A 27,615-nucleotide genomic window follows, 5' to 3' on the forward strand; every position below is an offset into this window, starting at 1 on the left:
CTTCCTCAGAAAAAGCACTTGCCAAAGTCTTATGTTCCCGCTTTCATATCAATATATCTAAGTGCAAAATTTTCTTTAGAGCAGTTTCTCTGAGCAGTCACCCATGTTTCATGCATTGCCTTATAGCAACCTATGTTGACTTTCATGCTGCTCTCTTAAGGAACTAATCCTAACCAAAAAGAAAAAAAAAAAAAAAAAAAAAAAAAACAGAGCTACTCAAGTAAAATGAACGTGATTCAGCATCTGATTGTAGCATCAGCTTCCAAGATTTGATAACTTGTTTTCACTTAACTCTGATCAGCAATGTCTTTCTCCAGTGAAATAAGCACAGTGAAAGAGTCTTCTGTTTATCTAGAAGTTATAGAGAAAATCATCTTGGTTACTGGATATTTTGATGCCCAGTAAATGCTATTGATTTGTAATCACCTTCTTTCTGTCTCTCTGTTCAAATATATGAGTGTTAATTAACAATCTCTAGCTATATATCATATATATATTATCTAATATCTTTATATAATGTGATCATTTTATATATATTATTCCTGGCTTTGTGTGATTTATTTTTTTACAGATATGGAGAAAGTATTTAAGAATGTGATATTATCTTATTACTTGGTGCACTGTGTCAACTGGGAACTCATTACTGTTCTCACTCATCATTAAAATCCTTTTTTCTTTCATTAAAATTCATCCTCCTACGTCTAATAGACTGAGTAGGGACAGTGGTTCAGAAAGGCAGCTGTGTTGGAAGCATGAAGGAAATATAATAGATTACCTCTCTCTCTCTCTCTCTCTCTCTCTCTCTCTCTCTCTCTCTCTCTCTCTCTCTTTCTCATTGGCCTCACAATTAGCTGGGTTTCTTTGAGGTTTGGTGGCAGGAAAGTCAGAGTACTCCACATTTAAACACTAAGTAAGGTATGTTAAGAAAAGGGGATTTTTTTTTTCATATGCATCTAAAGATAAGTTCAAATAAAGTTTTCTAAACATGACCATCTTCCTCACCAGCCACATATTACTTCCCCTTCCTGTCTCAAATGTATAAGAGTGAGAAAGATATCCCTTACTCTTCCTTATATGAACTAGTTCAGGATTTTATGACTCCCTAGCTTTATCTTTCTCTGACTCCAGCATAGTTTTGGAAATCCGCTCTACTCAGGTCCTGACAAAAGCTGTACAGCTAACATTAGCTTCTGTAGTCGTGACTGAGGTCAGTGAAGTGATTGACCCATTTTTAAATCTGCCCTTTTTGGCAGTTTTAAAATCCCAGCCGAGGTCTCTCTGTTTCGTGCAGCTCTCAGCATTAAGGACTACTGAGCATGGCCTTGGCTTAATTTAGAACGGACATCAATGGCAGGTGGGTGGTACCGTGATTATGCAGGAGCATTAAAGCAGGTTAATTCAACTTTTTGTGATAACCTTTCTTTTCCTTTATAGATGCAGAGAAACACAGACAGATGACTTCATTTTCACTGGAGTAAAAAATTCTTTTAAGTTTCTGATATTGTTTAATCACTATGAATATCCTTAAATGATTAAAGGGACTATTTTAATTTAATATAACCATCTGGACATACTGAAATTGTTTTTGACTTAAGTTAGCCATGAGGATATACATAGCGCAGGCTTAGGTACAATACAGTTAGTTAATTTAAAGTATGTAGATAAGATAATTTACAATTATACTTTGCCAGTTTCTGTGAAACGTCTTATATGGCATACAGCATAGTAAATACATGGATTAGCAACTCATGCTTTATTTGTATTTCTAAATGTATAAGTGTTTACAGCTGCAAATCTATATCTAAATATACATATAACTGTTGATATAAAGATATTTTCAATCTTTTTCTTGTTTGGAAAAGTAATATTCTCTAAATTATACATGATAAGATCCATGTAGAGAAAATAAGTTTCCATACATTGTTAAATACCATTCTGATTTTTCTTTCTCCATAGGGATCTCTGCAGTTCGTAAAATAAATTATTTTCTGCACTATAGTAATACTCCACATACATTTCTAGCACAAATCTGTTGATAGAATATGTTTCTGTCTTCTTCCGTATAATCCATATAATTGTTACTAATTGCTGTGTCTTCAGAATTCCATCTGTTGTGAACACATAACTATCTAGAAGTAAATACTTGCTCACCAAACAAACAAACAAGAAATAGATTCGGAACACTAACTTTCAGCTTATTGGATCTGAAATATTAGGTCTCCCCACAGATACATTAAAGAATTTCAAAGTGAATATTAATCCTGATTTCTTAATTCTGTAACAGGAACTTATTAATGAACTGAAAATTGACAACTTAAATTATATATATATATATATATATATATATATATATATATATGTTTTAGATATAAAAAGTGGTGCATCTAGAAACTGTATACTGTTTGGATAACCATGAAAGAATGGGCTGATATGGCTTAAAATAGTTTTCAAACTTAAGCATTGCACAATTTTTTTGAGAACTGGTAACATGGTCCATCTGGTACAAATCACTTGACACATTTGCCTGATGACATGAGCTTCATTCTTGAAACCCTTGTTAAGTTGTAAGATGACAATCAGTATTAGTGAGAAACTTGTATTCCCTCTAGCAGTGATGATGATGATGATGATGATTATGATGATGATGATGATGATGATGACGATGATGATGAAATGAACTTAAAATGGGTTTTCAGGGTGCAAAAATATATTACACAAATTTATCACTAATGTGTTGGATCAATCAACTAGAACAAATATCAGATTTAGAGCATCTTTTAATCCTCTATGCACCACATGGGCCTGCTTAAGTGTTATCATACACTTTAATGTAACGAGATTAAGATTTAGGCAAAGTAGGCTGAAATTTACAGAACAGGAACAGGAAATTAAACCAAATAATACAGGAAGTGTTTTACAATCAATAAATGATACAGATACGAAGGAATATATTTTTTTCATTGGGTGAAAAGCATTTGCTCATGGTTTACACTTTTAAGTCTCTAAACCATGGCACCGATTAACTAATTCATTACTCCTCTTAGTCCAGTGTTCTGTTGCTATGTTAGACACATAGGCAATTTCTTTGATAGTTCATTGGGGCCTTTTTACATAGTAGGGTTTTGTTTTCCCATTATCATCATGGTGGGGTGCACAGTAGCTCACATAGCTGGTGCCGGAAATCATAGGTGCATCCTGATCCACAGACCAAGATGGAGAACATGAACTGGACCTGAAATGGACTTTTAAAACCTTGATACTCAATGCCCGGCCTGGTGATATACTTTCTCCAAGAAGGCAATACGTAACTCTAACAAGGTCACTCTTTCTCATCATTCGCAAGTAATGCCACTCCCTGAAAACTAAATATCCAAATATATGGGCATATGGAGACATTCTTATTCAAATTCCCGCCTTCCACTCCCTTTACCCCAAAGGCCTGTAGCTATATCATAATGGAAAAATGCAATCTGTTCAACTTTATTTAGTCACCATACTATACCATGGTGAAACTATACAGTTTCAACACTGTTTAAAAGTCCGGAATTCAAAGTCTCTGAGACACATGGCAATCTCTTAACTGTAATACCCTGCAAAATCAAAATCAAAGAGCAAATCACATGTTTTCAACTCACAATGGCAAAGAAAATATATTACCATTACAAAGGGAGAAAAGAGAACATAATAAAGAAATACACGAGCAAAGCAAGTCTGAGAACCAGCTGGGAAAACTTCAATTTCTGTGTCTGAAGTCAAAGCTCCATTCAGACCTCTAACTACTTTTGTTCCATACAACATAATTCTCTCTTTTGGGGTGGTTCCCACACCAGGTTGCAACCTTCTACTGCAAAAATCTCACCTTTGGCATCTTCATCAGCTTGGGGTCACTGACACCATCCAGAAACAGCTTCATAGCTTCACAGAATGTCTTCTCTGTTTCTCCATGCATGGACATTTCTGACATATGCCTGTCCTTAGTGGTTTTTATTATATAGGGAGGAAAATTACATAACATCTTTCTTGTGACTGAGGAAGCCAAGTTCTGCTGCTTGCAGGGCCTGGGACTTGGTTTCCTCTTTCAATTGTTTGGACAACAGATAATTCTTTCCATTGTTGATGGGTCCCTTCATGGCTTAAGTTTTTCTTATTAATTCATGTTCACATGTGAAGAACTTAGCCCATTGGAATATTTACTTGAGTATCTCCTTTAGTCCATATATTATCAGACCTTTCATTAAGCATTTTATATTCTTGAGCACAGAACTTGTCTGTAACATTACCTTTCCTGGTATGCTGTGTTTTCTCACAGTGTATCTTCTGTATTTCTCCATGCACTAGCTGCTCCTTTTCATTACAGCTACATGTCATAGTCGATACTGGGCTATCTTCAAATCACCTCTGCCAAAGCCATTATTCTAAAACTCTTCATTTTAATGCCAAAATATCACAAGAGTGAATTCCAGGCCACTAATTTTCTTCCCCACTGAAACCTTCTGAGCTCAGCCATCTTAGCTTATACTGTTCCCAGCAGCAATGTTTTCCATACTTGCAGTAAGATGGCCCATTAAACCTACATAAAGCTTTTAAATGCTTTCCAAATCTGAAGTCACTATTCTGCCAACAAGCAGAATGGTTAAGACAGTCACAGGAATATCCAATTTCCTGGTACCAACTTCTGTCTTAGTATTCTATTGTGGGTAGATACTGTACCCATGACAAGTCCATGAAAAAAAGCATTTAATTGGGTTTTGCATACAGTTTCAGAATTTTATCATGATGGAAGGGAGCATGGAAATATATAAGGTATAAAAGTCGTTTCTCCATAAGCTAAGAGGAAAAAAAAAAGATGAGCTTCCCATGGTCTTTTGAAATTTCAAAGGTCATCTAGATTAACACCCTTCCTCCAACAAGGACGCACCTACTCCAACAAGATCCAACCTACTAATGCTTCTCAAATAATGTGACTGCCTACATTCAAATGTATGAAAACATTCTTATTAAAAACAGTGTAATACTCTTATTTGTGAGGCTTCTGAGAAGACTTAATGATTAAGAGCAGTTGCTACTTTTTGAAAAAAAATTATTGGATATTCTCTGTATTACATTTCAGGTGTTATCCCCGTTCCCCCCAATCCCATCCCTCTCCCTGTCACATTACCTTCATGAAGGTGCTTCCTCTCCCAACCACCATTTTCCACCCTAGTACCTTGGCATTCCCCTACACTGGGAAAATGAGCCTTCACTTAACCAAAGGCCTCTCCTCCCATTGATGTCAGAAAATGCTATTCTGTGCTGCATATGCACCTGGAGCTATGGGTCTCTTCATGAAAACTCATTGGTTGCTGTTTTCGATCCTGGGAGCTCTGAGGTGTTGGTTGGTTGATATTGTTGCTCTTCCTGCTGGGGTTGCAAACCCTTTCAGCTTCTTCAGTCCTTTCTCTAGCTCCTTCATTGGGGTCCCCAATGGGTTCATTCCAATGATTAGCTGCAAGCATCCTCATTTGTATCAGTACTTTTACAGTGTCATAGGTTATTGCTCAGTAACCGCTTGGGTAGCATAGCCTTCTATACCTCCAGTAGTAGATCTGATGTTCTCCATTGACCTCCCTAGCACCTGTACACACACACACCCAATATATGCACACACACACAACAAATTAATAAAATAATACTTTTTTCTTCTCTTATATTATGCTAACTATACTTATTTCTACCTAGTTACAAACACCATCATATTACACACCTCACACCTCAAAAATATTATAGCAATGTGACCTGTAAGGAAACCAGAATTTACAAATGTAATATATTACCATAAACTACACACTTGATCTTCATATTCTCTCTCCAAGAGGCTAGCTAGGAGCTGTATCCATGTGATAGCTCAGCTATAACACGTGTTTTAATCTTAATGAAGCCTTGCTCACCATTTTCTAATGAGTTTTTGAACCACCCACTTGTAGAATGCTTAGAGTCTTTGAATAATCACAGATATATTTCCTACCAGTAAGGGATTTTTAAGTGTGTCCTCACTTAATAGAAAGGATCAAATATCTAGAGCTTAGGGTTCTTCATTATGTTATACAATCTCATTTACCCTGTATGGCTATCTGGATGGACATAATTCTTCAGATCATGTGGAAAAATTGATGAGTAAACACACACTGCTCAAGTTCTGAAGAGAATGCCCACAGTTCTCCAAAATGCCATATCAGATCTCCAGGGATCTCTTCACACAGCAGATTAGATCTTGTTCTTTCATAGCAAATCAGTTTATCTAAATCTAAGCCTATTGTCTTTTATTTTAAACTTGAAGTTTTTCAGCTGATTTTTTTCCCAGTACTGCTCTTAAGGGAAGTAATATGCTTAAGATAGAGAAATTTTAATAATTATATCTGAAGGTTGTTTACAGTTTTATTTATAAATAAAAAAATCCTGGAAAGTTTCAGGGGCAGCACTGCCAAGTAACAGCCCAAAACCATCATTAACCACTGAGGTGTGAGGGAAAAAAAAGCACAGATCCAGAATGCTTTTAAGAGGCAATGGCAGTGAGCATTCAATTAACAGTCTGTGAATATTAAGGTCACACAATTGGGGCAGAATGCATTACCTTGTATACAGGCATCTGAATACCCCAAGTAATCTTTGCTTCCTTTTCCTATATGACCAAAGTTTATATTAGTCTCAGTGCATGTGATGATTGTTGATAATGTGTCTTCCTCCAGATTTTTGCAGCTATTCACACCACGTACTTACCCTGCACGTTTTTATTTGATGGCACTGAACAAAATGTTTGGTTTAAAAGTTCATCTTTCTTTTGCCACACGTTTTAAAGGACATACACAATAATAAGTATGATACACTGGTAATGGATGTTGGGACTAACCGAATTTACATCTTGGCTTCATTATAAACTGAATCTTTAAAAAAATGACTTGAGAAATATTCCCACATATTTTGTCAACTTGCTTTTAAAAAAATAAGTCCCTATAATTTTGAATCTTAAATTTTTAAACAATGGATTAACTACTTGCATAAAATAAAATTTAATTCTTTTTTAAAAAATAAAAATAACTTTATTGTTCAATCATTACTTTGTTGCAGATTTGGAAATCAGATAAGATGTTTTAGTTACCATCATCTTTTTAGAATCTTTGCAGTTTTTGAAAAACAATTCACTTCCATTACTCATTTTTGTTAAACCAGATATTTTCATTTTTTGAAATTGAAAACTTTATTTTTAAAAACAAAGATAAATGTACAAATTTTAAGCATTTTTGCATTAAAGTATATAAATACATTTTTGTCAGTGGTTGGTGTTTAATGTATCAAGTCTGATAGCCTATCTCTCTCTCTCTCTCTCTCTCTCTCTCTCTCTCTCTCTCTCTTGGATAACTTTATTTTAAAAAACAAAGATAAATGTAAAAATTTTAAGCATTTTTGCATAAAAGTATACAAATACATTTTTGTCAGTGCTTGGTTCTTTTTTAAAAGGTTTTATAGTGTGCATTAAGATCTTACTAGTTACAATGTGCATAAACTATATGTAAGACATGATGCAACCTGGAATTAGTCAAGTTTTCTTGGTGTGTAAGGATTAAGCATAATAGTTTTTTCTTTTCTTTTTTTTTCTTTTCGTGAACTTCATATATTCTGTGAGTTGTTTCTGGAGTGTTCAGGGCTTTCTGGGTTTAGTATCCAATTATCAGTGACTGCATATTAGGTCTGTTCTTTTGTGACTGGGTTATCTCACTCAGGATGATATTCTCTAGATGAACCTATTTTCTTAAGAATTTTATAAAGTCATTGTTTCTGAAAGCAGAGTAGTACTCCATTGTGTAAATGTACCAAGATTTTTGTATCCATTCATCTACTGAAGTACATCTGTGTTCTTTCCAGCTTCTGGCTATTATAAATAGGGCTGCTATGAACATTGTGGTGCAAGTGTCTTTGTTGTATATTGGACCTTCTCTAGTGTATATACCCAGAAGTGGAATAACTGAGTTATCATGTAGTACTATGTCAAATTTTCTGAGGAATCACTAGACTGATTGCCGGAGTGGTTGTACCAGTTTGCAACCTACCAACAGTGGAGAAGTGTTCCTCTTTCTCCACATCCTTGCCAGGATCAGCTGTCATCTGAATTTTTGATCTTGGCCAATCTGACTGGTGTGAGGTGGAATCTCAGGGTTGTTTTGATTTGCATTTCCCTGATGGCTAAGGATGTTGAGCACTTCCTTAGATGTTTTTCAGCCATTTGATATTCCTTGATTGAGAACTTTTTGTTTAGCTCTGTACCCCACTTTTTAATAGGGTTGTTTGATTCTCTGGTGTCTAGCTTCTTGAGTTCTTTGTATACTTTGGATATTAAGACTGTATCAGATGTGGGGTTGGTAAATAACTTTTCCGACTCTGTTGGCTGCCATTTTGTTTTCTTGACAGTGTCCTTGGCCTTAGAGAAACTTTGCAATCTCAATAAGCCCCATTTGTCAATCTTTGACCTTAAAGCATGAGCCATTGATGTTCTGTTCAGGAAATTTTCTCCTGTACCTATGTGTTCTAAGGTTTTCCCTACTTTCTCATCTAATAGTTTCAGTGTATCTGGTATAATGTGGAGATCTTTGATCCACTTACACTTGAGCTTTGTACAAGGAGATAAGAAAGGGTCTATTTTCGTTCTTCTGCATGCTGTGTGCCAGTTGGACCAGCACCATTTGTTGAATAGGCTGTCCTTTTTCCACTGAAGGTTTTCTGCTCCTTTGTCAAAAATCAGGTGACCATATATGTGAGGGCTTATTTCTGAATCTTCCATTCCATTCCATTGATCCACGTGCCTATCTCTGTACCAGTACCATGCAGTTTTTTGCACAATTGCCTTGTAATATAGCTTAAGGTCAGGAATAGTGATTCCCGCAGATATTTTCTTTTTGTTGAGGATAGATTTCACTATTCTAGGTCTTTTGTTATTCCTGATGAAATTTCATATTGCTCTTTCCAACTCTATGAAGAATTGAGTTGGTATTTTGATTGGGATTGCATTGAATCTGTAGATGGCTTTTGGTAAGATGGTCATTTTTACAATGTTGATCCTTTTAATCCATGAGCATGGGAGATCATTCCATTTTCTGAGATCTTCCTTGATTTCCTTCTTTAGAGATTTGAATTTCTTGTCATACAGTTCCTTCACTTGCTTAGTTAGAGTCACACCAAGGTATTTCATAGTTTTTGTGACTACTGTTAAGGGTATCTTTTCCCTAATTTCTTTCTCCACATTTTGTCCTTTGAGTAGAGGAAGGCCACTGATTTGTTTGCGTTAATTTTATATCCAGCCACTTTGCTGAACTTGTTTATCAGCTGTAGGAGTTCTCTGGTGGAATTTTTAGCATCCCTTAATTACACTATCATGTCATCTGCAAATAGTGATGTTTTTACTTCTTCTTTTCCTATTTGTATCCCTTTGATTTCCTTTTGCTGTCTAATTGCTCCGGCCAGGACTTCTAGTACTATGTTGAATAGGTAGGGGGAGAGGGGGCAGCCTTGTAGGGTCCCTGATTTTAGTGGGATTGTTTCAAGTTTTTCACTGTTAAGTTTGATGTTGGCTATTGGTTTGCTGTATATTGCTTTTATTATGTTTAGGAATGGACCTTGGATTCCTGTTCTTTCCAGGACTTTTAACATGAAGATGTGTTAAATTTTGTCAAATGCTTTCTCAGCATCTAATGAGATGACCATGTGGTTTTGTTTTTTGAGTTTGTTTATCTGGTGGATTACATTGATGAATTTCCTTATATTAAACCATCCCTGCATCCCAGGGATGAAGCCTACTTGGTCATGGTGAATGATTGTTTTGATGTGTTCTTGGATTCAGTTTGCAAGGATTTTGTTGAGTAGTTTTGCATCAATGTTCATAAGTGAACATATCTTTGGTTCTGTCTTCCTTTAGTTCTTAGAGTTCTTGAGTGTTTTTCTTGTTTCCTCTTTAAAATTTTCTAATTCTTTATGCCTTTACTCCGGTTCTTGTTTAAGGATCTCTATCTTCATCTTGAGGTATGATTTCAGGTCTGAGTCTTCTTTGTCTGGAGTGTTTGGCACTCTGCTGTTTGCTGTGATGGGAGAACTGGGTTCTGGTCTTGCTAGCTTGTCTTGGTTTCCCTGGGGTATGTTCTTTGGATTTCCTCTTGCCATCTTTTTGTCTGTGTTTATATGTGGTCTTGTTGTCAGTGATTGTTTCTTGCCTCTCTCTTGTACCAGGCGTGTGTCCCTGGGTCTCTGCTTGTTCCTGGTATCAGATGGCTTGAACGTATATTCTGTATGCAGGGGCTGCAGGCTGATAACTGACAGCCCAAAGCCGTTTTCCAGCTTCCCTGAACCAAGTAGGGGGATGGGCCGCACTTATGCACACTCAGCAAAGACCTTATGTTTCCCGGCAACTTAGATACTTGGAGCACCGTCTCACTAGGCCTATATCCTTGGATCTCTGCAGATCGCCTGAGCGCCTTTTCTCCAAGCACCAGCCACTGACTTAAAACAGACATCTCTGAAGCAGGGTTCCTTTTCCTCTGAATCAGTAGGGGGGAGGGGATACTTTCCACATGCTGGGTAGAGATCTCTCTGCTCCCTGGCTACTTGGAATGCCTTCTCACCAGGCCTGTGTCCCTGGATCTCCACTGTTTCTGGTGGAAGATGGCCTTGAGCGCCTGTTCTGCTCCCAAGGGCCACCGGCTGGAAACAGACAGCCCAATGCAGGGTTCCTGGTTCCCTCACCTTAATGCTTTTTATCTTGAGAAAATGATCACATTTAACAAATTTGCTCTGTGTTTGTGCAGATGCATGGGTAGTGCACGTATGACTTCACATGTAATGGGTGAAGGTATGTCTTCATGGCCTATACATGGTGAAACCAGACCTCAGGAGACCAGATATCTTCCTCTGTTAATTCACACTGACTTTTGAGATCTTATATCTGAATATAATCTGGTTTACTACATGAACTGTCCAGAAACTTCTGGGAACCATTTTGTGTGAATCTGTCAGTGACAAGATTATAGGAGCATGACCTCAGGTTCCTCATTTTACTTGGAATATGAGGATTTTAACTGAGATCTTCAAGCTTATACACATCAAGTGCTTTCTCCATTTAACCATCGCTTAGTCCTTTACTGTATTTTATTTGCCATGATTGATAAGGGTTAAACATGAGCACTTGTGCTCAACATGCTAGGCAAAAATCTTTAGAATTATGTTACACTTCAAGCCTCCTGCAATAGGTGTACAGAATACTGAAAATATTCTCTGTTCTTTTTCCCCACTACTTCACATTCAACATTCAATCTCTTTTGGGCCCTTCAGTCAAGTTTACCATAGCTGTCAATGAAATCTACTTTTACTTCTCTAGTTTATCTCTCACAAATATAATTTAATATGTGTAATTTTCCTGAAAAGTTAGGATTAGATAGATAAGTCATTAGGTTTAGATAAGTCACCAATGACAGATCAACAAATTGGTTTTACCCAAGTCTAGCTTGGTGAAACAAAACTTAATTAGGACTGTTAGCAAGAGCATAGGTTTTGCTATTCTTTTTTTTTTTTTTTATTCCAAATGAATTTGCAAATTTCTGTTTCTAACTCCATGAAGAATTGAGTTGGAATTTTGATTGGCATTGCATTGAGTTTGTAGATTGCTTTAGGAAAGATGGATATTTTTACTATGTTGATCCTTATAATCCATAAGCATGGAAGATCTTTCCATCTTCTGAGGTTGTCTTCAATTTCCTTCTTCAGAGACTTGAAGTTTTTGTCATACAGATTCTCCACTAGCTTGGATATGGTCATAGCAAGATATTTTATATTTTTTGTGACTATTGTGAACAGTGTTGATTCTCTAAATTCTTTCTCAGTCTGTCGGTCCTTTGAGGAGAGGAAGGCTACTGATTTGTACAAAGTTCAAATCCAAGTGGTTCAAAGACCTCCACATTAAACCAGGCACACTGAAACTAATAAAACAGAAAGTGGAGAAGAGCTTAGAACCCATAGTTACATGGAAAAATTTCCTGAACAGAACACCAATGACTTATGCTCTAAGATCAAGGATCAACAAATGGGACCATATGAAATTGCAAATCTTCTATAAGGCAAAGGACACTGTCAAAAGAACAAACCAGCAACCAACAGATTGTGAAAAGATCTTTCCTAATCCTGCATCTGATAGAAGGCTACTCTCCAATATATACAAAGCACTCAAGAAGTTAGACTCTAGAGAATCATATAATCCTATTAAAACTGGGTTACAGAGCTAAACAAAGAATTCTCAACTAAGGAATATCTAATGGCAGAGAAGCACCTAAAATATGTTCAACATCCCTAGTCATCAGGGAAATGCAAAGAAAAACAAGCCTGAGATTCCACCTCACACCAGTCAGAATAGTTAAGATAAAAAATTCAAGTAACAGCAGATGCTGTGAAGAAAGAGGAACACTCCTCCACAACTGGTAGGATTGTAAACTAGTACAACCACTCTGGAAATCAGCCTTGTGGTTCCTCAGAAAATTGGACCTAGTACTACCTGAGGACCCAGATATACCATTCCTGGGCATATACCCAAATGAATCTCCAACGTCTAACAAGGACACCTACTAAACCATGTTCATAGCAGCCTTATTTATAATAGCCAAAAGCTGGAAAGAACCCAGATGTCCTTCAACTGAGAAATGGATACAGAAATTGAGTTGCATATACACAATGGAATACTATTCACCTATCAAAAACAATGGCTTCATAAAATTCTTAGGTAAATGGATGGGACTTTTATCTATCATCCTGAGTGAGGTAACCTAGTCATAAAAGAACACTAATGGTATGTACTCACTTATGAGTAGATACTAGCCCCAAAAACTCAAAATACCAAAAAAAAAAAAAACCATCCACAGAAATGAAGCTCAAGGTGAATGAAGACGAGAAAGTAGATGCCTTAGTCTTTCTGAGAAAGAAAATATAAACCTTCCTTGGAAGAAATAAAGTGACAAATGGAGGAGCAGAGATTGCAGAAAATATTATTCAAAGACTGCTTTGGTTGGGGATATACCCCACATGCACCCAATAAACCCAAGCATTATTGCTGATGCCAACTAGTGCTCACTGGCAATAACCTGATATGATAACCTGCCAGAACCGTACTGATACAGAGGAGGATGATTGTATCTAACCATCAGACTGAACACGAGGACCCCAATGAAGAAGCTAGAGAAAGGACTGAAGGAGCTGAAAAGTTCTGAAACTCCCTGGGAAGAACAAAATTATCAGTTAACTATACCCACCATAGCTCCCAGGGAATAAAGCACCAACAAATGAGTTCACATTGAAAGACCTATGCCCCCAGGTGTAGATGCAGCAGAGGATAGAATTTTCTGCGTCAATGGGAGTAGAGGCCTTTTGTCCAATGGAGACTTGTTTTCCTAGTGTAGGGGAACACCAAGATGCTGAGGTAGAAGAGGGTCATTTGGAGAATAAGTACCTTCATAGAAAGCAAAGAGAATAAACATATTAATTAATTTTATCAACTCCAAGTGATATTTTTTCCAGGTCATGTTTCTGTGTCTTTTTCCTTGGGGTATATAAGTCTATTCTTTTTGAGTTTGATAAAAGTTATTTTTGTCTTCAAGTAAATTGTGGATGTATCTGCTGCTAAAGTTTCTCATAAGCAAAATAGTGTTATGCCAAACTGTAATACAGGCAAACTAATATATGAAATTCTCTGTTGAAAACCTTCATTTTTACATAGTCTTTTCTTTATAAATGACTTACTAAGGCTTTGAGATCTTCATAGATGTACTTTCATGAAAATCATCTCAGCCCCACATCTTTTCACAAATCATCCATTTCATAAATACACAACTTTGTTAACTCGTTTATTTTTTATAAACACATCAAGGGCAGTCGTTTTGCCTATGTAGTCTTACAGCTGCGAACAGCCTTTGCAGTATGTTAGATCTAGCAGGTGTCACACCCATGAAGAAAATCCACTTCCATCTGTCCGTGGGAATCAATTACCAAATATCTTCTCAGCTAAGGGAGAGAATTCATGCCTAGCTTCCGGCTCAGTGCTAACATTTTGTCTCTCTTGAGCTTTTTATGATCTTTAGTGTGCTATTCCAACCAACATGAAGTCCATATATGCAACTGCCTTACTGAGCCAAGAAACAGTTTCTTCATAGTCATCCAGTTGTCTGGCTTTTATGATCTTCCTGTTGCTTCTTTCAATAATGTCGCTTAGCTTTTGGAGGATGGTGTGATATAGCTATCTCATTTACAGCTGAGCACCCTGGAGTCACTTTTTCTAGGTACCTTGACCAGTTGTAAATCTCTGTTCTAATTTCCATGTACAAATAGAAGACACTCTGATGATGTTTGAGGAATGTAGTGATCAGTAGCTATAATGAATTTTTAAGGAGTCAGTTTAGTGGACTATTTCACCACAAAACTAGTGGTAGGTTCTCCCCTAAGACCCATAGTGGATCTTGCTACAGGTTCTTTGCCCTGATGATGGTTATAAGCATTGTTTTTACTTTGTTATCATTCTTTATTTCAATCAGAATGTCACTGGTTACTTTCCCAACTCTGGACCACTATTACACCAATCAGCATTACTTGCTGTAGCATTGTCATTTTTTCACAGAGTTCACAGCTAGATGAAACTGATTATTATTTTTTCTCCCCGGAGGACATAAAACCTATCTTTCAGTCTAATGAATGCTTTCCAGTAGGAATTATGGTTCCATGTAAATATCAGCTTGATTTCTTCATGTCCTGTGACTCAAATATTTGATGTTTCCAGCAACAGTCATGTTCTAGAGCAATAATAACCTTTAATATTTGGTATTATATGGACCTTTACTGGCCAAAATCACAAAATTCTGGTAACCCATTCCAGACATTAAAATATTTTTATTTTTTTTATCCTGTGGTTTCATATAAGTTCATGCTCCCCAGTTATAAGTATATATGTATATGCATATGTATATGTAGATGTGCATATGCATGTGAAAGCTTCTGTAGTAATTTATATTATTTTTCAGAAGGTTTTTAGTTCTATTTATTACCCCAGACCTCATATTCTCTTTTCTACCTTGTCTCTCAACCTATTACCACCTATGAATGCTTCTTGTATCATTATCTCTTTTTAATCTTCACATTAATGTGTTCTATTTTATGTCCCCTCTCTTGAAATACTTCCTCTTCCAGCCTCTTTAATAATTTTCATTGTTTGTGTGTCCTCTGAATGAATCCCTAATAACTGAAGTTTTAAATCTGACATTTATGATGAAGGAAAACATTCAGCTTTTGTCCTACTGTGTCTGGATTACCTCACTCAGAGATGTTGTTTCCAGAACCACTTACCTAGCAAATTTCATATTTTTGGTATCTATCAGTCTGTTGATGGACACCTAGGCAGTTTCCATTTTCATTCCTCTTGAATAGAGTAACAATAAACATGGAAGATCAAATATATCTGTAGCAGGCTCTATAATCTTTCTTTGGGTATATGCCCAAGAGCAGTACTGGTAGATTGTATAGAAATCTATTAATATTTTCTTTGTATGGCGTTTTGTTGTTTATGATGATTTTTTGAGACACCTCAGCTCTGATGTTCACATATGTTCTATTTTTCTACACACCCATGTTATCATATTTCATCTGTTGTCTTTTTATAATAACCATTCAGATTGAGTAAGATGAAATATCAAAGGAGTTTTAATATGTATTTTTCTGACAACTAAAGAAAAATATTTTCAGACAGGTATCTTTTGATAACTCCTTTGTTAATTATATGCTCCATTTTAAAGTTGGTTTTGTCAATCCTTTGTGTTTTCTAATATTAGCTGTTTATAAGATGGTTAACTTGTATTTTTCTCATTTTGTGATCTTCCACATCACTGAAATGATGATGTCCTTTGGCACATAGAGGTATTTTGTTTTATTTTTGAATTAGTTACTATTCTGCTGTGGTGATTAAAATACAACCATGAAAGATGCCTTAATGAAGAGAGTTAATTTTTGCTTGTTCTTTAATAGGGAAATAATCTATTATGCCAAGACAGAGGAATGGCAGCAAGTAGCATGAATGCATGACCACAAAAGCAGAAAAGTAAAATAATCAGATTTTCAACATAAAGCATGCAGCATGAAATCTGCAAAGCATGTATATATGGTTGTTTGTGTGCACAAGAACACACAGTGGGGAGAGGAAGAGTGAGAAGGAGAAGGAGAAGGAGAGGGAGAGGGAGAGGGAGAGGGAGAGGGAGAGGGAGAGGGAGAAGGAGAGGGAGAGGGAGAGGGAGAGGGAGAGGGAGAGGGAGAGGGAGAGAGATTCTTGTCTTGTTCATGATTAAGGGAGAAAACTTGAGTTTGTGTTCACTGTGGGTTTGATGTATAGTGTTAATCCATCAGCATATTGCTGGATATTCCCTCTGTATGCTTGGAGTCCTTAGGGCATTTAAAATTGCTTTCCTATATTTAATAAGGTAATCATATACGGTCTGTCTTTGAGTCTCCTGAGGTGGGTGATTACATTTACTGATTTAAGCATGGTGCCAGATCCTTCCATCTCATGGACGACGAAGCCATCTTGATCATCATATGCAGTCTTTTCATATGCTCTTGAATTTAGTTTGAGAAAATTTTATTGAGAACAATTGCTTCTAACTTCACTGAAGATGCTGGTTACAATTTTCTTTTGTTTGCCAGGTATTTGTCTTATTTTTTTATTGGAGCAATATTGAATTCATAAAAAAGAATTTGAAATTATTCTATACTTTTTTCTTTTAGGGAATAGCTTGAGGCATAGTGGTGTTAACTCTTCTTTGAAAGTTTGATAAAAATCTGAACTGAATATATTGAGAATTGGACATTTTCTTTTTCAGGTTGGTTTTAAGTTATTTCTTCCACCTCCGTGTATATTATGGCTCTATTTAAATAATTTGCCTCATCATGACTTAACATTTTTAAAGATCCCATAAATTCAGAAATGAATCTTCTTTTATATAATTTCCATTTTAGAGAAATATATACTTTTAAAGTATGACCTCCTTTTCTCTGAATTTCCAGAGAGAAATTTTTTTAAATTGTAATATTTTTTTAACCTATTCACTTTACATCCTGCTCACTACCTCCCTCCTGTAAGCCCCTCCAAAATTCTTTCTCTATCTTCCATCACCATCTCCTATGACTGGATAGAGCCTTCTGTGTCCCCCACAACTGGGAAATTCAAGTCTCTGAGAGACTAGATGATTCCTCTCTCATTGAGGCCAGACAAACCAGCTCAGCTAGAAAAATATAACCCACTTACAGACAGAAGCTTTTGGTATAGGCCCCATTTTAATTGTTCAGGGCCCACATAAAAACCAAGCTGCACATATGCTACATATGGGTAAGGAAGCCCAGGTGCATCCCATATATGGTCTTTGGTTGGTGGTTCAGACTCTGAGAGTCCCAATGGCACAGGTTATTAGTTGATACTCTTGATTTTCCTGTTGAGTTCCTATCCACCTTGGGCCCACAATTCTTCCTCCGATTCTTCCATGAATCCCCACAATCCTTCCACTGTTTGGCTATGAGTGTCTGTATCTGTCTGAGTCAGCTGCTTAGTGGAGCCTCCTCGAGGAAAACACGCTCCTGTTTGCAAGTGTAGCAGACAATCATTAACAGTGTTAGAGATTGTTGATTGTCCATGAGATTGGGTCTCAAGTTGGCAGGTTTGGTTGTCCATTCCCTCAGTCCCTGCTCTATCCCTCGTGCCTGCATTTCTTGTAGAGAAGATAAATTCTGAGTTGAATGTTTTGTGGATGGGTTTGTGTCTTTATCACTCTACTGAGGTTCTTGCCTGGCTACAAGCCTGGCTCCTCATGTACCATATCCCCAATGTAGTGAGTTAAACTAAAGTCACTTCCACTGATTTTTGTGTGCTTCCTTGATTTAGGATCTCTGTTCTGAACATGCTCCCTTACCTCCTCACTCTTATGAATTGCAAATTTCTATTTATTTTCATGGACACTGGCCATCTCTCCTTACTACAACTGATCCTGAATTCCCATTCCCCTCCCCTCTCTCCTCCCTCCCATCCCCCCTCACTCATCCATCTGCCTCTTTTGACTATTATTTCCCCGTCTAAGTTAGATTCAAGATTCCTCTCTCATCTCAAATTTGATTGGTTTAAATTTGCTATCTTCCTTTGGTGTTATTTGGCTGAAGATTTATTTGTCAATACTGTCATATTTTTTAAAAGACTGTATTTGATTTATAGTTTAAAATTTTACTTTATTCATTTCAGTTCTGATTTTGATTATCCCTTTCTTGTCTACTTTCTTTTTTTTTCTCTCTCTCTCTCTCTCTTTTTCTCCTTTCCCTCTGGAGTTCTTTTCTGATGGAATTACTTGTATTCCAGAGTCTTCGTGTCTGAATGCTAATTGTATAGACTGAAGAATCTCATGGTTGTTGAGGTGAGCACTCTCTGTTCTCATCTGTTTCAGCCACTCTCTACTGGTAACTCAGTCCTCCCATTCTCTCCCACCTTCTTGCCTTCGCCCCTTCCTGACTTCTTTTCTCTCCTCCAATAAATATTTACTCAGAAGATAATGAGAGAGTTCACAATTTGAAATGTGAGAGAAGATAAATCTTTTTCTCCTAATAAGTATTCATCTCTTAGAGAGTATAGTTTTTAATATATATCACAGAAACTTTAAAGCATTTTGATTTTTAAAATTTATTATTAGATTTTATGCAATATAGATTAGTCATATTATTTCCCCTCTTTTAACTCCACCGAGAGATTCTCTACCTCTCGACATCCCAACTCCCTGACTGTTTTCTACGTTTTTGGAAAAACCAAATGAAACCAGAAATAGCTTTCTATGAGAAAAAAACAAAAAACAAAAAATCAAAACAATTGATAAAAAGAAAATTAATACGATGAAGCATATACAAACAAAAGAAGACTCACAGACATACAAACACACACACACACACACTCTCACAACCACATGCAAAAAAGTAGGAGATATATTTTGTATTGGTAAGTTATTTCTGAGCATGGGGCCTTGTCTGGAGTGTGGTTGATATACCACTGATATTCATATTTGAAAAGTGGTTTGTTCTTTGTCAGCTGTATTTAATTATGAATAGAATCTTGAAAATGGGTGGGACTTTGTGATCATGTCCTCTTAGTTCTGGAATTTTATCTGATTTGAAACTGTACAAACGATTGCTTTGTGTGCTGTTACAACCTTGTGGCAATTTTTGGTATTTAAAAATCATTATGTCTAATCTATACACACCAAGAAAACTTTGACTATTTCCATGTTGTTTTGTTTTACATATACTTTATGATCTCTGTAAATATTAAGATTACATTTTGTTTTATATGTACTTTATGCATATGATAACTAGTAAGATTTCAATGCATACAAGAAAACCTTTAAAATAATCAAGTACTGACAAATATATATATATATATATATATGCTAAAATGCTTTTAATAATCTATACATGTATCTCTGTTTTTTTAAATAAAGTTGTAAGAAAAAATATATCACATTTAAATATACATTATAAATAAACCCCATTTTTATTATCCTCTCTACTGGTCATCTAGGTTGTTTACAATTTCTGTCTATAATGAATAAGAAAGCAATGAATATAGATGAACAACTATCATTGTAGCAAGCTGTAGAAATCATCAAGTATATTCCCCAAAGTGGGATTGCTAGATCTTCTGGAATATTGGTATTCAGATTTTTGAGGAATCTCCACAGAAGCTTTTATAGGGGCTATACCAGTTTGTACTAACTTTTTCCCCGTTTTATTGGTTATCCTCTATATTTACATTTCAAATGTTATACCCTTTCGCCCCCACTACTCTCTTTCCTTTCCGTCAACTTACTTCCATGAAGGTGTTCCCTCCCCCATTCACCCCCCCAACTCAGTGCCTTGGGTGGCTGATGATGTTGTTCTTCCCATGTCTTTGAAAACCTTTCAGCTCTTTCAGACTTTCTCTAGCTCTTTCACTGGGGTCTCCATGTGCAATCTGATGTTCAGCTGCAAGCATCTTCATCTGTACCGATATGACCCTGACAGAGCCTCTGAGGAGACATTCATAACATTGCACTAACTTATCAAAAGCCAGACTATCTCTTTGAAATGAACATTTATGTTCATAGATGTGCATAGAAAAAGAATTTTAAATCTCAGATTACTATAATACAGTGAAAATGTTTAGTTTATGAATGTCAGTGTGTGTGTGTGTGTGTGTGTGTGTGTGTGTGTGTGTGTCTGTCCTACTGTATTATTTTAAATGATACTAATCAGTTTTCTAACATAAAGCATCCAAATGAGTACTTTGTATCACTAAGGTTACGATGAAATAATAAAAATTACTTTACTTTTAAGTGTTAATTTTAAATTTTAATTGTTATGAAATTCACTAAACTTACCTTTACTCATAGTTGCATTTCTAGCCATTGCTGGAAAAATACCGTAGTGGTTTTTCTGACTCAGAGAATCAACAATCCAGGAAAAGATTATCTTGGAAGTGATTATAGATTTGTAACCAACCAGTGCAGACTGTGTAATGGAAATGCCATTATCACTAAGATGAACCATTCTGAAATTGTACCTGCATTTTGCTTACGTAGTTCAAAATTTCATTAATATGAACATTTACAAGTCTCCACCAATAAAATATTGTCCTTTATACATTTCTCTTCTTTTATTACTTCAAAGATTATTTTTTATTCTCATTACATAAAATAACACTTCAGAGAATTCCAGAATGCCAATTAATTTATTTTACAAATGCCTTTGTTTATCCAACTGTAAACTTCAATAAAATGGAGTTTTGTAGAAGTAGCTATATTCTAAGTTTTCAAGATAAGAAAGCTGAAGAGAAAATAAAATGGTTTCGCTATTTTACGGTTTTCCTAGGAGTTAAACTAGGCCAAGGAAATACAAACGCTCTATTCAGAAATACACCAGGGATCAGGTTCTATTTTTCATGAGAAATTTCAAACATAGGCACAGGAATTACACTCTGAGAAGAAAGAGTTATCTCTTTGCTGGCAGCAGGAGGAGGCGCCGCCTTTCCTCAGCAAGTCTCTCCTGCAGCTGCTGAGGATTCAAGTTGGGTGTGCTTTCCACAAATTAAAAATGATCCTCCGAGGCGAATGGGTGTGTGAGGGGTAGGTTTTATTGGTTAGTATGTGTATCATTTGATTTTTCTGGCATTTTATTTTTTTCACAAATGATAAATACTGAGTAATGCAATCTATGTCCAGAAAAAGGCTAAGGTTCTCTTGGAAGGAAAGACAAAAATTGAGGGCCAAAGTTTTGAAATAATGTTTCACTAAAGGGAAAGTGTTTCTTCTGAATTTAGGTTTCAATCAGTAATATTAAGGTTTGGAAATAATTCGTAAATATAAAATATACATTATTTTTCTCATCTTCAGCAACATGTAAAATTTTGGAATGTTGGAGTACACATTGAGCAAATATTTTCTGTTTTGCTGAGAGAAGTGAGCTTACTCTCAAAGCTTCCTTTGTCTCTAATATCCTCTTTCTTCACAAAAGACTGAAAAATATCCATCCCACTCAATAACATTATTAAGAATAATACCTCAGTGCACAAAATTAATTCAGCATCATGGGCACGAACATACAGATGTCACACATAATGGGATTTTTTATTATAAATTATTTATCTGAGTAATATATTCAATATATATGTTTAATAATGCAAATAAACAACTTTAAAAATTCCACCCTATCAATTTATTTGAAGCAGGGAGTTGTTTCTTAATCTTAAAAAGTCAAGGCTGCTGTTGAACAATGCATCTTAACCACACAAAGCCAGTGTCAGTACATGCTTTTCCTCTGTGAAACTATCCTCCTAGTTTCTTTCATACAAAAGATTTTAGAGACATGACAAGGAATCTATCAGTGAAAAAGCATACATTTGTAATTTTTCATATTTAAGATTCATAAATTGAAACAACCATGTAAGGTTGTTTAAAATGTGACGTTTGGAAAGCATTGCCATGGAACCACAAAAGTGTTCCCAGAAAACTTGCTAATGTGTCTCAAGGCAATTGGTCGCTCCATTTCCATTCACTTCTGCAGATACCATATTCTAGTTTACTAAGTGTGCTAATTATGAGAGCTCACAGAGAAAGTAAAGGTTCTCAAAACCTCTTCTTTTTTAAATAAAGAAGGCTAATACATTAAAAAATAATTTCTAGAAAGATGATAGCTTTATGATTAAAAAGCTGTATTGTCAGAATGGCTGAATTTGAACTCTGACCCAAGGCATATTAGGGTCTTTTACATCATCTCATTATTCCTTATTTGGTTCCTTCTTATAGGCAAGCAAGGACAATAATGGTTATTTGGATTTAATAGGGTTATAAATACTAAATGAACATTGGTCTGGAGCAATAAGCATGCAAGAAATATTAATGGAAGAGAAATTCTGAGAACATGTTGAATATAGTGATTTCCTCTATCATCCCGCTCCATAGGTAGCTTGTGTACTTAAGCAGAAATCAATACTGCTTGATATCCTTGTTCTTCTTATGGAGTTGCAGACCCCTTCAGTTTAGCAGAGGATGTCATTGTCTGGCATCGATAGGAGGAGAAATTCTTGGTCCTGTGAAGGCTTGATTCCCTAGTGTACGGGAATGCCAGGGTGCTGAGGTGGAGGTGGGTGGGAGGAGGAGCATCCTCATAGAACCAGGGGGAAAGGGGTTGGGGGGAGATGGAAAGGGGATAGATAACATTTGAAATGTAAATTCTTAAAATATCCAATAAAAATAGAAAAAATGAAAGAAATCAACTGGGAAATAGATACAAGGACATGCTCTCATTTTCAAATTAAATATGAGTCTTTTAAAGCCATTTGTAAATCTATAAAATAATACATTCAGATGAGGTGCTGTGAGGATTCTTAGTTACTCAATCTAAATATATAACCTGGCCAGGCAGAGTTGTATCAAGAGTATACCAATTATTTTGTGTGCCTTAGGAATTTGCAGATGGTCTAGAAATCCTTAAAGAGAGAGGATGTAAGAGATACCCTTTAGAAGGAACACTGAAAACTAGACAGATATATTTCTGTGTCTTTTTGATGACGGGTTTTTCAAGGAGTTTACTTATATAAGTATGAACTATATTAAGCTTGAAAATTTTTAACTACTTGTGAGATCTGCCTTCTTTCTTTTGTTTGTGAATATCTTTATGCGAACTGATTAGACCTATTAGGAAAGTTTAGATGAGAATAGAGAAGAGTTTTGCTAGTTTTTGATAAAAAAAAAAAAAAAACAGAAAAATTATTCAGTAACTAAATTAAAATAATTTCTCTAGAGTTTAAGTTACATTGGTAATTTGCTGGATATTTTTGTTTGCTTTGTTTTATTTTTCTAATCAGTTAAAAAAAAAGTAGGTTTTTGGAAGAAATGAGGAGATCATAGAATAAAATGATAGTGCATTTCCTGAGGAAGTCCAACCGGCAACTGATCAATACAGATGTGCAGGCTTGGAGCCAACCATCAGAGTTCAGGGAACCTGGTGGGGGAGCTGGTAGAAGGACTGGAGGAGAGGTTGGAGATTGCAAACCCACTGGAAGAACAACATGTGATAACCTGACCACCCAGTTCTCCCAGAGTCTAGACCACCAACCAAAGAGAGTGCCTGGAGAGATCCATGGTTCCAGATACATATGTAGCAGAGGATGGCCTTGCCTTAGAGCAAAGGGAGGGGAGGCCCTTGGTTCCAGGGAGGCTTGATGGCCTATCATAGGGGGATGCAGGAGCAGTGGAGCAGGAGAGAATGGGTGGGTGGGGGAGCCATCTCATTCAGGCAAAGGGGAGGGGGGAAGGCAGATGTGGACTGGGGAGGATGGTGGATGGGATAACCCAGGAATTGGGATATTATAAGATGGGGGTTGGTGGAAGAAGGAACTAAGAAGTAGGATATCATTTGAAATATAAAGGAATGGAATGATTAACAGAAAATAATAATAAGAAAAGGTATAAAACTCTAAGATTCTGTAATACACTGGATTGACTTAGTTTATATCCTCAAGGAGTAAAGAAGTTTCTTGCACATTCACTGTGTTCAAAACAACACCTACATGCAGCACTGTTTGATAAGTCTGCATTATTTTTCAACACATGGCTGTGATACACTGTGAAAAACAAGACCTCTTTAATCCTTTGAGGTGATGCTAAGTACTCTTTCTAAACTTAATTTGAGTTTTCTAATGCTTCCATCATAATCACTTATCAACTAATATGTGTGACCCTGAAGGCATTCTTTGTTACTATCTAACTCAACACACTGGAAGAAAGATGAGGTTTGTATCTTTAAAGACCTCAGCTGGAACTCTGACACTTACTTGCCTTGTGAATTTGAGCAATTAGCCTCTTAGAATCTTACATTTTTCTTGCTAATATATGAATAATACCTTGTGGAGTTCTTAAGAGGATCAAATGAGATTATGATTTTAAGTGTCTGGTACATAATAATTATTCAAAAATTGATAGTTGCTATTTGTAGCATAGATTTCGTTTCTAGTTTCTGTATTCTGCGCATGGGGTTGCTTGTACTTAAGAAGAGAGACAAATCAAGCATACTTTTATAGGAAGAAATGATTGATGAGAAAAGTTATATTGGTGAATTGTACAAAGTTTAAGCCCATGATAACTTTATTCCTGAGGGTTGCTAAAATTTTATAGGTAAATATATCAACAAAACATATTCATTCAATATATATTAACGTTTATTAAGAGTGAAATGTACATTATATTTTCCGTCACATTACGATCTTATTGATATCAAGGCATGAAGGTAGTACAAGGGACTCACTGGCAAAGAAAGGAGACTTATGGGTCAGGAATGGAAGCGAGTAAAGCTAATGGAAGGATGAATACTATTAAGTATTCATCATGTGTGCAGTCTGTACAATCTCCATTTATAAGCAAGAATGTGAATTGTAACAGGCAAGGCGGCACATGTTTCCTCTTGAGTATTTTCATTGTTTTGCTGTTGGTACCCACAGGTAAATAAAATGTCTTGGGAGATCAAGAATTCAGAATCAGAAAACTATACACACTGGAATTTGGGAATTTCACACCTGTTTGAAACCTGAAACCATTTAGAACTGAAGTCACGGGAAATAATATCTATAGTATGGTCAGCAGATTTTATTAAAGGGCCAAATATTAGTACTTCAGGGCCTATGGACCATACATAAAATGAAGATATTGTGGTATGTCTACATAATCAGCTTAAATTTAACCACTTACGTGGTTAGCTAAATGTTAGGTTAGCTCTTGGCTATATGTTGGATTTGACCCACAGACTATAGATTTGTGATATAAAAGTTCGTTAGAATAAGGTATGACTCTAAACCTATGTCTTTTGGAAGAAAGAAGACCAAATGAAAGAAAAAAAACTTAAAAGAAATAGTCACCCGTGGCTTGAGGAAGCCTGACATGCATTCCCAATTAAGGAACAAGTGGAGGATCAGTGACATTGGGAAAGAGGCTTTGCTGACTTATAGTGGCAGATGATTTGCAGATACCTGACCCTGGAGATAGTCAAAGACATGAACAGCAGAAATTTGCTACTGAACACCTAAAAAATGCATCTCTCCATACAGAGTAAAGGATAGGGGCAGGAGTGTTGAACTGGGTAAGTTCAGCATTTGAGTCTGACTCTCTGTAAATGTCAAAATGATGGTGCTTATTTCTTTGGTAGATTAAGAGGGGGAATGGTATTTGGCAAAAGGGGATAACATCTGAAATGTAAATACAGAGAATATCCAATAAAAAAACCTGATGAGAAAGAACACAGATGCCTTAAGATTATAAAGGACTGGGTGCACTTACTGAAGGAAAAGCAGTAACAGCAAATGACACCTGTTCCTCATCTTTGCCAGTTCTCCCTTCAGACACGTGTTTCTCAATACTGTCTTGTTATTAATGTTTTTTCCCTACAATTATTTCTCATTTGGAGTCAATACTGTCATGGGAAGTGCATTCTATTTTTGTGCTTGTGACTTTCAATTTCTTTCGGGAATTTTTTTCATAGGAGGTAACAGTGATGATCTTTTCTAATACCAAGTTGTCCCTTGTAAAATCTTGGAAGGTTTGAATACTTGCTGTATGGATGGACACTGCTTCAGCAGAACTTTCTCCCTGACATGGCCATGGAAATCAACTTTTGGAAGGTGGTTGTGTTCTGCAATATCATAAGAAAAGAACTCTCAGACACAGTATTTAGTGTCTCATTTTATGGGGCACAGTGGTCTCTCTTTACCCATCCTCATTCAAATTCTCCAGAGTTGTCAATCATTTGTGTAGAATTATATGTTTTTTCCCCTGTCCCAACAGCAAATTGTGATTTTGTAGCATTTTTTTCTTCTATATCAACTGCTCGAAAAATTTTGCTTACTTTTATTGCTACAGAATTGTCTTGTAAGCATCTTTCTTTTATTGAGCACATACTTCTTACAAGAATTGCTTCCTCACTATCTGGCAATTATATATATATATATATCAATGATAGTGATACATATGTATACATACCTGCACACACACACACACAAACACACACACACACAGAGAGAGAGAGAGAGAGAGAGACATACACACTCACAGAATATTTACTATATATTGGTGTATAGATGAGTTCTGTTCTTGAATGCCTAGAAATAATAAGTAATGCATAATTTAAAATATCTTAAAATAAATATTTAATATTAGTCTCATTAAATATATTTATGTATGTTTACAGTATTTTAAATTTATTTGTTTATTTACTTAAATGTGTTATGGCTGTTTGTCTAGCATGTTTGTCTCTATACCAAGGGCATAAAATACCTGTAGAAAGAGAATAAAAGTGTCATACATACAAGAAAGTTGATGAAAAGAGAGTCCATGAATTTAAAGTAGAGCATTGGAGAGAGGTATATGGAAAGTTTAGAAGGAGAAAAGAGAAAAAATACATTGTAATTAAAATACAATCCCCAAAATAAAAATATTTATATCACAAAATGAACCTTAGATTTTAACCTACAGAATATTTTAAGACCTTACTTGACCAGACTCTTTAGCTTCCAGATTTACAGAGACAGTAAATAGAAAGAGTATTTTTTTTCCCTGAAGCTTTAGAGAGTAGAAACCAAGGTGTGTAGTAGATTGAATAAGAAATGTCTCCCAAAGTATAAAAGAATTGAATAGAGGCTTCATAGTTGATAGTGCTGTCTGGGTAAATTTATGAGGTGTGGTCCTGCTAGAGGTACCAAGTCACTGAGGATGGGCCTTGAGACCTTAAGGCTTAAAGATGCTTATTTTCCTAACAAACACATCCCAGATCTGAACACATTTCTTCAACCATAAAAGAGTAACTGTGCTTCACGGCCAAATTCACCCCAGATATAATAGTATAGCACCTCATTCCTCACTTGGAGAACAACTGCATCTGATTAATTAGATCAATGTAGCAAACAGATTTGCATAATTTTGGGCACAGTAAAAGATTATTTGGCTTGAAAAGAATTTGAATTTGGCTTAC

Source organism: Micromys minutus (assembly GCF_963924665.1).
Source record: "Micromys minutus genome assembly, chromosome: 5".
NCBI classification, from domain to species: Eukaryota; Metazoa; Chordata; class Mammalia; order Rodentia; family Muridae; genus Micromys; species Micromys minutus.